We start from the raw sequence: 13,780 nt of genomic DNA, 5'->3' as shown, positions 1-13,780 counted from the left end.
CGCTCAGTACCAGCTCCTACTCCCAACTGAAAGACTCTAAAATGATTCTTAACTTAAACTGAATTGAATCTGATACTAATTATATTTCTCAAATGATCTGATTGAGTTACGCTAGATTCACTTGGTTTCGTATCTGACGGAATACTACTGAATCTCGTTATCTGACTGTATGATACTGAGTTTTGAACTGAACACTTAAATACTACTAGATCTGAGCTGAGTACTGAACTAAGGCTAGAACACTAGCGATACTGAGATTACTGAGATTTCTCAAATTTCTTAAGTTCTGTATCTGTCTTAGAGTACAGAGTTCTATAACTGAGTTCTGAGAATTATGGCTTGACTGAGATTATTGAGAAAACTGATATGGGCTCTAGACTGCAGCTAAATTGTTGGGTATAAATACCCCCAGGACTCGATAACATAAAAGTAAAGCACAACTATTCTTGAATTATCAAGACCATGGACATTCATTCACCTTCACAATTACTAAAATATCTCTTCAAGTATTTAGAAATCATAAACATGTAATAGTATAGGGAGACATGCTATTGGCTCATACTCCATTCAACAAGATCTTGCATCAAACACTTAGCACGTATTAAAGTCTTAGCATGTATCAAAGAGCACATAATTGGGGAATTTCATGCTATTATGTCACAATTCATTCACTAAGGTTTTTCAACAAACACTTGGCATGCATGGGCTTGCACACAATTGGGGATTTCTAGTCAACATGCTATAATGGCTCTAATTTCCTTCACATGAGAATTTTATCAAACATATGGGTAGCATACTTTGGTTATTCAACAATTTCTACACTTAATTGACATGAACACATCACTTAACAAGCAACATGAAGAGGGTTTATCATGAACATCACATGAATATCACATGCTAGGGTCAAAGCTTGAAACCTCATAAACAAAACATGAATTAGAAACTAAATAATAGCATGAACTCCAATTTCAATTCACACGAATCATGAAAACTCATAAACATAAGATCTTTGAAATTTAGAAAAGGGTTCTTGAGCTTCTTGGATGAAAGGGACCCAAGAATCAACATCTGCATACCTTAGTTTCTTGATTCTTGAAAAGTTAACGGAGGAATCTTGATGATTTGGGTCTTGGATTAGAAACCCTAGGTCTTGTTCTTGATTTTTTAAGAGAGAAAATACTTGGATTTGGGGAAAAATTGATGAATAAAGAAGTATTTTCGTTATTTAGGGTATGGATCCCTTATATAGATTGGTTTGGGGCTTTAGGAAATTACCAATTGGTCCTTGAAATTAAAAAAATGGAATCTAAAAATCCTGATTTCACGTGTTGACGCGACGTGGTGGAATCGTGTCAGCTCATTGAAAACTGGACAATTGGGAAACTGGTTGGTGGCACGATGCGGTGGAAATCGCGTTGCCACCTTGGTTGCGAATTGAAAAGGCACCGCGATGCGGTGGAATCATGTTGGTGCACTGAAAATTAACAACTCTAAAATTAAGCCTTGGCGCGATGATCCATAATCGCGGAGGCTCACTGTATTTTAACGATTGCCATTTTGGCTGGCTCCGCGACGCGCTAAAGTGCTAAGTGTCACACTGTGTTACTAAAATGGCTCTAACTCTTTGCCCGAGTGTAGGATTTGGGCGAATTTGGTATCGATGAAAAGCTTATTCAATTCTCTACTTGACAAAAAATTGATATTAGGGAAATTCGACATGGTTCAAAATACTTCTCACTTGGGAATACACTTCTTAACTTTTTAGGGCCGGATTAATACTTCACTGCTTTTAATTTGAAATAATGTACTTTTGTGTGCCTATAAATGCACTAAGATGGTAATATAATTTCTTTCTCATTATATATATAAAACAATTTTAATAGCATAAATCTCTTTAAGTCGTCAACACTATATACCGATTAACTCCATATTACAACTACCTTAATGTGCATATTGCAATTCACATTGTTAAAAGATTATGAAAGTTCATATTATAGAAGTTACATATAAAGAATATACACATGAACACTCACACACATACACCTATTTTTTCATGTTAATTATGAGAAAATAGATGAGAAAAGAAATACAAAATTAGTATATAATTTTTTAAGCTCTTATTCGATAGACTCTTTGACAAACAAACAACCTTCAAAAGCCTATAAAATTTACAATAATAAAAAAATCATGAAAGTTCATATTATAGAAGTTACATATAAAGAACATAGCCATGAACACTCACACGCGCACATACCTATTGCTTTTATGTTAACAATAAGAAAACAGACGAAAAAAGAAATACAAAATTAGTGTATAATATTTTAAGCTATTGTTCGATATCAATTTTGAAAAATGATCAACCTTTCAAAAGTCTATAAAATTCACAATAATAAAAAAATTATGAAAGTTCATATTATAGAAGTTACATATAGAGAACATACTCATGAACACTGACACACACACACCTAATTTTTTTTACGTTAACCATAAGAAAATACACAAAAAAGAAATACAAAATTAATGTACAATTTTTTAAAGCTCTTGTCCTATAGCCTCTTTGATGAACAATCAACCTTCAAATGTCTTCTTAATAAGCTTGAATTTAATACTATAAAAAATAATATAAAGAACACTATTTCAGATATAAAACAAAAAGGATATTCTTGAGTATGGGTCTCATGAAACAAAATATTATGACTTGAAATAGATAAAAATGGAGGAACATCATAAGTTATCTTAAATTTTATAATTAAATAATTGGAGGTTATGAATATGAAAATTTAAAAGTCATGAAGTTAATGATATTATTAAGAGTAGAAATTTAATTTTTTTTAATTATATATAGATATAAATTTTACTTAATAAAGATCAATTACATTAATTATAAAGGAAGATAAAAATAATTAACAAAATATTTAGAGTTTGACAATTAAAAAAAATGGTCTTCTTGAACATTAACTAATTGAGGGTTATGAATATGAAAGACTTAAGAGTTATGGACATTACTAATATTTAAGAGTAAGGGTTATGAATATGAAAGGTTTAAGAGTTATGGACACACTAATATTTAAGAGTAAAATTTATGTAATTGAATATACACACTCTTAAGTATATAAATATATTTTTATGTGAATTTTAATCAATTACGTATTTTAAGTCTTCTAAAAGTTTGATTTTTATATAATATATTCTATAAGTGAAACAGTAATTTCATTTTTCTTAAAAGAAAGTAGAGAAAAAGAAAAGATTCCATAAAATTGAATTTATTTTCATGCCTAGTTTTAGTAAGTTTTAAACTTGTTTATTATTTATATATAACACAAATCTAATTATATGAATCTCATATTTTTATCTTATTTTATCCTTTTCATTTCTCTTTAAACTATAAAATGTGAAAATCAAAAACTACAATTTAAAGAATCAATAAACAACTTTCTTATGAATTAAAATGTCATTTAAAAATTATAATCTAATGTTAAATTCTCATATTTTATCAAAAGATTACTAAAATTGATGTACATAATTGCGGAAGGATCCATAAATACTTTCTTAAGTAGCACATGTATACATTTGCATCCTTCCTTTGCTTTTACTTTAGAAAATAAACACTCTGCTCTAGACATGCACATAATAAGTTGACATCACCAACGAAAAAAAAATTAGAAAAATAGTTAACTAAATTAATATAAACTTTTGAAAATGTTATATTGTGAATTAAAGAGGAAATAAAAACTATCACACACATAAATATGGAGTAATTTCTCTCAAAAGAATTTTAAAAAGTAATAGTTAGATTCTTGTCATCTCAATACCCTACTTCATTTGTATATCAATCGAGCCTTAAAAGAGTAAAAAAAAAACTAAGTGTTGCATGAAACAAAAAAAAGGACAACTAAATTGTTAACTAAAAGTGCTAAGAGCAGTTGGATATGCAATTTAATAAATCGACAATAGAAAAAATATTGCACTTTGAACTATATCTTGGCCGGTGAGACTTTTTTTGTTGCTATATGCTATGTCTCATTCCCATAGTGAGATGAGGACAAAAAAACTGTCATGATAGTAATCTTCTTTTCATCTACAATAAAAAATTTAATGAGATTAAGATAAAGAGAAATACAAGATTGCAGAAAATTAATTAATGGGCACATAACATAAAAGAAAATTGTTCAAATAAAGTAATAGATAACTCTTTCAAAAAAATATAAAAATGTAGCAAGTTTATTAATAAACTATGCATAGCATAAAAGAAATCTACTCTAAATAAATAAATAAAGCTTAGAGGAGTGACTTTCAGAATCCACATACCTTGTAAGAAACAATTGTCATTAGACTTTTTCAAGAAACAATTGCCATTGTTTCGCACTATTTAAGGAAACAATTGTCATTAGATTTTTTAATGCTAAATTAAATAATTGGAGGTTATGAATATAAAAGGTATTAGAGTTATGAATTTTATTAATATTAATTAAGAGTGTAATTTATTAAGAACACAATGAGATGTGAGTTATGAAAATGATTTTAAAAATAAAATAATTGAAGAAAATGAAAGAAAAACTCCAAAGAAAGGAAAAAAAAGATAAATAGAATCCTTTGCCAAAGAGAGGTGCCACATAGGCATATCTATTACCCCCCTTTATATATACCTAAAAATGATTTTAGGTTTAACCTTATTTTCTAATAAAGCACTTCAATTAAACACTTTCGATTCGAATTTTGGAAAAAACTTTTGTCAAATGTGTTTTCATTTGTCCATTAGATAGTTACGCTAATCACATAAACGATGTCATCTGCTTTAATTATACACATAAAATATGGGCGTGGGACCCACTTTTCATCAAAATTCTCGAATAAAAATTTTGACTGCACCATTGAGTCTAGAACGTTGAATTTCTTGTGGCTCATAGTTTATTTGCGTATGTGGGATTCCGAATGAATCTCAAGGGCTTAGCGGATTTTCCAAGTCTCAACTGTCAGCTGCTGCATCACTATATTGGTGCCAAGGGTCGTACCCTTGGAAGTCACCAGTTACCATGATTGCAGTATGTTTTCACGATCACGACAAGCCTGCCATTCGCAAGGTGCCACGATCAAAGGCCCCGCCTCATGATAATCGATACCCAAAGGCCTAGGTGGGGTATAAGCAGACCGCTTATTTCACAATTTTAGCCATTTTCACCCAATTCTTGAGATCTTAAATCCTAAATAGTAAGGTATGGAGGGATTGAAGCTTGTGAGTGATTGGAAAGCTTGATTAACACTTGATTTCACAATTATCTTCCGATTTGAGGTAAGAATTCACCTTTTCCTTGGCGGATTTCATTGATTTTTTGCTCAAAATGCCAAAATCTTGAGGGCTTGATTTTAGCCTCAATTTAGCTTGAATTTCACCCATTTTAAGGGTTATGATTTTGAGCATGTGAGAATGTTTGGTTGATTTTGGAAATGCAATTTTCATAAGTGGGATCCACATGAGATTTTTAAGGTAATTTTTAGACCCAAATCACAATGGTGCAATATGGGTATCATTCTTGTATTGATGAATAGAATGTGATTTTTATAGCAATCTTGGAGAAGTTTCTCAAAAGGTAAAAATGGTGATTTAGCGAATCGTGGAGCTTTCTTCGACGACGAGGTAGACTAGATTTTACCCCTTGTTAGATTGAGCTACTTCACAGTATTTTTATGATATTGTGCTAAATTTGGGTTAGGTTTTAGGTGTTGGTATGGTGAATTAAAATACTTGTGTTAGTTGGATCGTTTAGACTATTCGAAAATCATAAATTAGACATAATTGACCTAGTTGCTCATATTTAGGTGAATTTTGTATATTAGGGCTAATTGAGACTTGTTTAACATCTAAAAGTGGATTTAGATATCTTAAACTTAGTTCGGATAGAATTTACCTAAAATGAAACTTCAGAGATTAGAAGTGGGCCCTTGGCCCCCCTTAGGCTAAGACACATGTTAGTTTTTTGTAGACCGTTATACGCTAGTTAGAATCTTGAAAATGCTTATTGAGGTAATTTTGAGAAACTTTGACCATTGATGATTGTGTTGGTTAATGTGAAGGTTGACGCCTATTGGTTATTCTATTACTTATGTTATTGATAGTATTATTGACTATATTGATATTTACCCAGTTCGAGTCTGAAGGATAATTATGATATTTACCTGGTTCCATTCTAGAGGATGATTATAACATTGATGATTATATTTATCAGCTCAAGTCTGACTATTGATTATATTTATCGATTCAAGTCTATCTATTGATTATATTTATCGATTCAAGTCTGGCTATTGATTTTATATATCAGTTTGAGTTCGGACATGCATATTATGCTATGACAATATACTTTTTATGATATGACGATAGCCGGATGTGAGATTTAAAATAGTGATCTGGCTAAGTTTAAAAATAAGGAAATCGTATACTGTGGTATGATATGAGTGAAATCTAGTGATAAAATGATTAGTTGATAAACATTAGTTAGTTGATAAATAATGATTAGTTAATAATTGATGTTTAGTGATAAAGGATAATTTATTAATACTTGAGGAATAATTGCTATATAATGGATAGTTGATAAGTGTTGATTAATTAACAAGTGATGGATATGGACTATTGATGGTTATAGTGTGGTATGACTTGGATGAATTTCAATGGTATTATGAGAGTTGGTAAATAAAGGTGGTGGGTTATGCTATCTTTTTTGTACCTTCTAGGCTTATGGGAGCTTACGATGGGTTATTTACTTTTCCGCACTAATTGGCATATGGAAGCCAATTTTGTAGTTATGATTACATGTGTTGATGTGTTACATTATGTTATGCTATCAATCCAGTTTATTTACTTATGAAGGTACAATGATGTTGTAGTTATTTCAGGTTCGTTTCCTCATCTTGACTTAGTTATGTTATCTTGCATTTTATCATATTTATATCGTGACTTAGCTTAGTCGGCCGATGATGCCTACCGAGTACCCATTATTTTGGTATTTATACTACACTTTTGTACCTTTTTGATGTCGATCCAAGTACTAGTTGTCGTCGTTGATTTGTGTTCCTGTTGTGTTGATATCCGAAGATAGGGTGAGCTCTTGGAGTCTGAGTCACCCATTTCCTACTATATTTTTATGATTTAGACTTTTGTTTTGAGACATATATATAGACTATTCTACATACTTGGGTTGTATTTATAAGTGCTCTTGTACTGGCTCTACAAGGTCGTGGGGATGGTATTTATGTAGTGGTTACCTTTAAACTATTTTTGGTGCCTTGCTTATTCATTGTGTTGGATTGCCTATTGGTCTCTTTTGGGGAATATCCACTAAGTTAACCCATTGTGTTTAGCTTCGGGTTACGGGTTGACTAACCTATTCGCGGGATAGTGTAGGTGCCATCATGTCTCGTAAATCAGGTGTAACATAAGTTATAAACCTATTTGTAAAGTAACATAGATATATCATAACTAAATAATTTTATGCAAATTAAAAACATTTTAGAAGGGTTATAAATTACATTTCTACCAAATGCTAATTTAGATTAAATATTCTATAATATATTTGGTATCACTAAAATTCCTAAACGAACCGCCTTAAAATCAAATTGTTAGTCCCAACAAGTCATAAATAACTTGGGGCAGTTATAGAAAAGTTCTACACATCAAAAATATGTGAAAACAAAGAAAATAACCGTGAGGGTCATTATAACATCCACTACTAAAAGGGCATTCATCTGCGAAAGTAAAGGATAAAAAAGTACCTGAAAGCTCGAATAGGTAGGGATACTGGGCCCGCATCTCACGTTCGGTTTCCCAAGTAGCCTCCTTTACTGGATAATGACACCACTGAACCTTAACTATAGGAATGTCCCTAAAGCTCAACCTTCTGACATCTCTGGCCAAAATAGACACTGGTTCCTCTACAAATGTCAACCTTTCATCTAACTAAACCGAGACCCACCGAAGTACATGTGACTTATTTGGAATGTACTACTGCAACATAGATACAAGAAATACTGGGTGGATGGCTGAGAAGGCAGGAGGCAATTCACGTCTTTCATGGTCAATACTCGTAGGAAAACCCTATCACCAACTTTGAAGCTCAATGGATGATGTCTGCGGTTAGCATAATTCCTCTACCTACTCTGAGCTACTTGTAACCTGTTTGAAATCACCCGAACTCAATACAATGACTCATAAAGCAAATCTGTGCCATGAGCCTAGACTTATAAGTCTCAAACCAACCAATAAAAGATCAATATTGCCCACATACCATGCCTCAAATAGTGCCATCTAAATACTTGAATGAAAGTTGTTATTGTATGAAAATTCTGCCAAAGGTAGAAACTAGTCCACTGACCCCCAAAATCCAACACACAAGCGTGGAGCATGTCCTCTAGGACCTGAATCATTCGCTCTGACTGCTCATTATCCTAGGGTTAAAAGGCAGTGCTAAGGTCAACCTAGGTACCCAACCCCTCCAAAAATGTCCTCCAAAAGCTAGAAGTGAATTGAGATATTCGATCTGAAATGATAGACATAGGTACTCTATGTAAGCGAACTACCTCCTGAATTTCTATCTCTCGGCACTGTAGAAAACTTGAATGGGGATAATATGTGTAGATGTGGTCATCCATCCACGATGAAACAAATGTTATCAAATCCATAGGAAGAGCGAGGCAATCCGCCTATTAAATCCATTGTAATTTGCTTTTACTTTCACTTGAAAATGGGTAGCTACTGAAGTGATCCACCAGGCCACTGGTGCTCGGCCTTTACCTGTAGATAACAAAGGCATCGAGCCATAAACCCTGCAATATCTCTCTGCATATCACTCCACCAGTAATGCTGCCTCTAATCCATATACTTCTTAGCTGTCCTAGGGTGAATAGAGTATCTGAATCTATGAGCCTTTCAAAGAATCGACTGAATCAAATCTCCAACCCTAGGAACACGAATACGACCATCAAACCTCAGTACAACCTCAAAATCTAAGGTAACCCTCCTAGACTCACCTCTCAACGACTATTCTTGAATGCTACAAAGCCTTCTATCCTCAAACTAATGGCCCCAAATCTGCTCCAACATGGCATATCTGGTCTAAACACTCGCAATATCCTTCGAGGGTCAAAAATATCGAAACTAACCATCACATTAGCTAAGGACTAGATGTCTAAAGCCAATGGACACTGAGAAACTAAAATGAAGACTAAGCTACCTATACTCACCGACTTTTGACTTAAGGCATCCGCTACCACATTTACCTTGCTCGAATGGTAGATACTAGAGATATTAAAGTCCTTCAGCAACTCAATCCATCTACACTACCTCGAACGAATCTCCTTATGGGTCATAATATACTGAATACTGTCATGATCAATATAGATCTCAAAGTGAACCCTACATAAATAATGCCTCCAAATCCTAAGCGCAAACACTACCGCTGCTAACTTCAAGTCATAGGTAGGGCAGTTGCACTCATGCACCTTAAAATGCCTTGATGGTATGCAATCACATGACTCACTACATCATAACACACCCTAAACCAACACCAGATGCATCATAATAGACATTAAAAGGCTTGCCCTCAACTAGAATAGTCGAAATAGGAGATGAAGTACTAAATACTTAAGCTTAAAAAAACTAACCTCACAACTCACAGAGCACTGGAATAAAACCTTCTTCCTGGTTAATTTAGTCATAGGGTCAGCAATAGAAGAAAACCCTCAATGAACCGCCTATAGTAACCTACCAACCCAACAAAATTGTGAAACTCAGTAGGTGACGTGGGCATAGACTAATTACGAATAGCCTCATTCTTTGTTGGGTCCTCCAAAATACCATTCTTGGACACTAAATGCCCCAAGAAAGATACAGATTCAAGCCATAACTCACACGTTGAGCACTTGGCATAAAATTGATAATCCCTCAAAGTGTAGAACACAGTCTTTAAATGCTGCTCGTGCTCCTTCCAACTCCTCAAATATACCACAATGTCATCAATAAATAATATCACAAAGAAGTTTAAATATGGCCTGAAATGCGATTCATCAGATCCATACAAGTTGCTAAGACATTGGTAAACCCAAAAAAAATCACTAGGAGCTCATAATGACCGTAACGAGTTTCAAAGGCTGTCTTAGGGATGTCCACAACCTTAACTCTCAATTGATGGTAACTAGACCTCAAATCTATCTTAGAAAACACCGTTGTACCCTAAAACTGGTACAAAAATCATCTATACGAGATATAGGATACGTATTCTTCATGGTCACCTTATTCAACTGCCTATTGTCGATACACATACACATAGAGCCATCTTTCTTCTTCACAAATAGAGCTGGAGCACCCCATAGAGATATACTCAGTCAGATAAAACCATTACCCATAAGATATTGAAGCTGACCATTTAGATCCTTTAGCTAGGCAGGATCCATACAATAAGGAGCCATAAAAACAGGTCGGGTGCTAGGCACAAGGTTAATAATAAACTTTATATCATGCTCAGGAGGAAGGTCAGGTAGGTCATTCAAAAATATATTAGAAAACTCATGAACAATAAGGACAAATTCAAGTGATGGACTCTCAACACTAACATCTCGAATATACACAAGAAATGATGCACAACCCCTTGATATTAGTCTCTTAGCATGAAGGTAAGAAATAATCCCTATCAGCGCACAGCTAACAGAACCTTGACACACAACCAGGGGTAAGCAAGGCAAGGATAAGGTGATGGTCTTAACAAATAAATATAAGAACTCATGGTAAGGAATAACCAATCCATGCCTAGAATTATATCAAATCTACCATATCTAGGACAATGAGATCAATTTGACTGTTAAATTCTCGAGCAGTCACCAAATAAGATTTATATACTCGTTCCACTACTAAAGAATCACCCATAGAGGTAATTACATTCAATGGCACAAATAAAGACTTGAACATAAACCTAGTTGCAATGCAAAGCAAGAAGAAACATATGAAAATGTGAAACCGGGACAAACAAAGCAGAAGCTAGCTGATGGAATATGGAAAACATACCTGTGATCACTATATCCGATGCTTCAGCCTTTGGTCTACTTAGTAAAATATACAAATAACCTTGTCCACAACTGAATTAGGTGCCAATATGACCATCTATCCTACCGCACTGCGGACTGCTTCTAGAACCCTGAAGACTACCCTCACGACCCTATGCACCACCCTTGGCTGGCGGTGGCACTACTTTGAGTAGTTGTGCAGTTTGAACTAAAGGATCAATCATCCCACATTGGGGATACTCACGGGGAAGTGACTAATAACCCTAAAGTTATAACATTCCTCAAACACCCTGGTTTGTCTATAATGTCAGTCAGATCTGGAATGATCATCCCAACTCAAAGATCCTGAATGAACACCCCTCTGCGGTTGGCTGCTACTCTAACCACTAGAACCATTATAATTAGGTTGACCCTATCTGATATCTGAATCGATGCTTGAATTGGCCAATTACTCTGGCCCTAATGCTGATAAGGCTGCTGTTGGGGGTACCTACCCTGAAACCCTCAGACTCTGAACTATGAGTTGCTGTGGATCCCACTGTAGTTGCCTTGGTAACGAGGTCTCTTATCACTGCCCCCTTGGGCCTCACGATCCATATCCTTTATAGAATAAACATGCTTAGCAAACTCAGAAAAGGACTTTCCTAAAGTCAGCCAACTCTATGTAGCCCTATGAAGCGGTAATCTCAATCCCCTAACAAAGCATTGAATCTGCTTATAAATCGTAGGCAGAATCATAGTGGCATGCCTGGATAACTCATAAAATCTTGCCTCATATTCAACCATAGACATAGAACCCTGCAGGAAAATAATCTCAAAGACGCTCGCGCATGCTGCAAGGTATATACTTCCCCAAGAAAGCCTCGAAGTATTAACTTCAAGTCACCGGTGGAGATCCATATGGCCGAGAATCAAGATCACCTATCCACCACCTATTCGTTGTTATTTCTAGTTCATAAGATATAAAATCCACTCTGTGTGACTCAACCAACCAAAAATTCTATAACCTTTCCATGGAACTGGATAGGAACTCATAAGCATCCTCTCTTGGCTTCCCAACAAACCTGGGTGGAGTTAATCTTAAAAATTGCCCTGGGTAGAGTCAATCTAAGAAATAGCCTAATATTTTTTGCTTCTCTAAATATATAACTGGTTGGGCTACTGCCGAATGTGGGACTACTGGTGCTGGCAGAACCTCTACCCTAGGCGTTGCTGCTGTAGGTTGTGCCCCTAAATAGACACCACCCTGTGTTGCTGGCTGAGCTACCTCGGTTGTCAGACCACCAACAAACCCTGATAACTATACCAATGCATCTTGAAGAACAAAAGAAGATATAAAACCGGGTGAACACTGGGCTACTGTCATGACCTGATTTACTAGTCATATGGCACCTACTAAATCCCGCTAGTAGGCAAATGAACCGTATCTCAGAGCTAACTGCAGTGTGCTAACTTAGTAGAAATTACCCCAAAAGGGCAAAATAGACTATACAACTCATAAATAAGCAAGGCAATAGAAATAGTCTGAAAGGTAGCCATAACATAGAAAACCATCCCACAACCTAATAGAGTGAGTACAAGAGCTACTATAGATACACCACAAGTTCTAAAATAGTCAATACAATCTGCCTGTCTCAATGCAAAATACTTGACATAGATAAATATAAGAAAAAAAAAGGAAACTCTGACTCTAAGAGCTCAACCTATCTCCAAAATCTACCACAACACAATCCTCGACTCAACAGCGACAACTAGTACTTGGATTTGTACCAAAAAAAATACAGAAGTGTAGTATGAGTACCAAAACCATGGGTACTCAATAGGCACGACTGACTGAGCTAAATCATGGTATAGATATAAGAAGATGCAAGATAGCAAACTAAGTCAAAAAGGGCAAACTTGGAAGTAACTACAACATCGCTGTACACAATTAAAATATAAATCAAAACAATAAAATAATAAACATGCATTTATAACTAAAAGATTGGCCCATATAGGCCAATAAGTGTGGAAAAGTAATAACTTAACACAGTCCCCCATAAGCCTAGATGGTACAATCAAGGATAATATAACTGAACAACCATGAGTCATCACCCTTCACAATATAATTTGGAACTCATCCATATTATGTCACACTAAGAACCACCCCCTTACCAATCTTGAACCGGTGTTTATATCCTTAATATCATAACTAATAGCCAGACTCAAATCGGTATATATATATTATGACTATCATAATTAATTATCAAACTCAAATCGGTATATATATATTATGACTATCATAATTAATTATCAAACTCAAATCGGTACATATATCATCAATTTCAACATCAATAAATGGAATAAAATCGGTATATATATCATCAATATCATATCAATAGCAGAACTCAAACCGATATTCATATTACTACTTTCATGACTATCGGGTCTTACCATAATTAGCATCAACTCCCCATATCAAACCATCATGACTGTCAAGTTTCTAGTCTCATCGATCTTCATATTAAGCATCTTAAAATGCATAACGAGCCTATAAAGTCCTATCAAAACTAGTTCAAGTCTTGGCCTAAGGCAAGCCGAAGGGGCCCCACTTCTAATCCCCAAAATCCTTTGTAAGACAACTCTACCCCAGACTAAGCTAAGGTATCTAAATCCACTTTTCGGTATTAAAAAAACCTTAATTATCCCTAAGATAGAAATCCTACTAAGCAACTAAGCCAATTACCCCTAAATT

The sequence above is a fragment of the Capsicum annuum genome, chromosome 11 (assembly GCF_002878395.1).
Source record: "Capsicum annuum cultivar UCD-10X-F1 chromosome 11, UCD10Xv1.1, whole genome shotgun sequence".
NCBI lineage: Eukaryota > Viridiplantae > Streptophyta > Magnoliopsida > Solanales > Solanaceae > Capsicum > Capsicum annuum.
Note: the sequence above shows the minus strand (reverse complement) of the source record.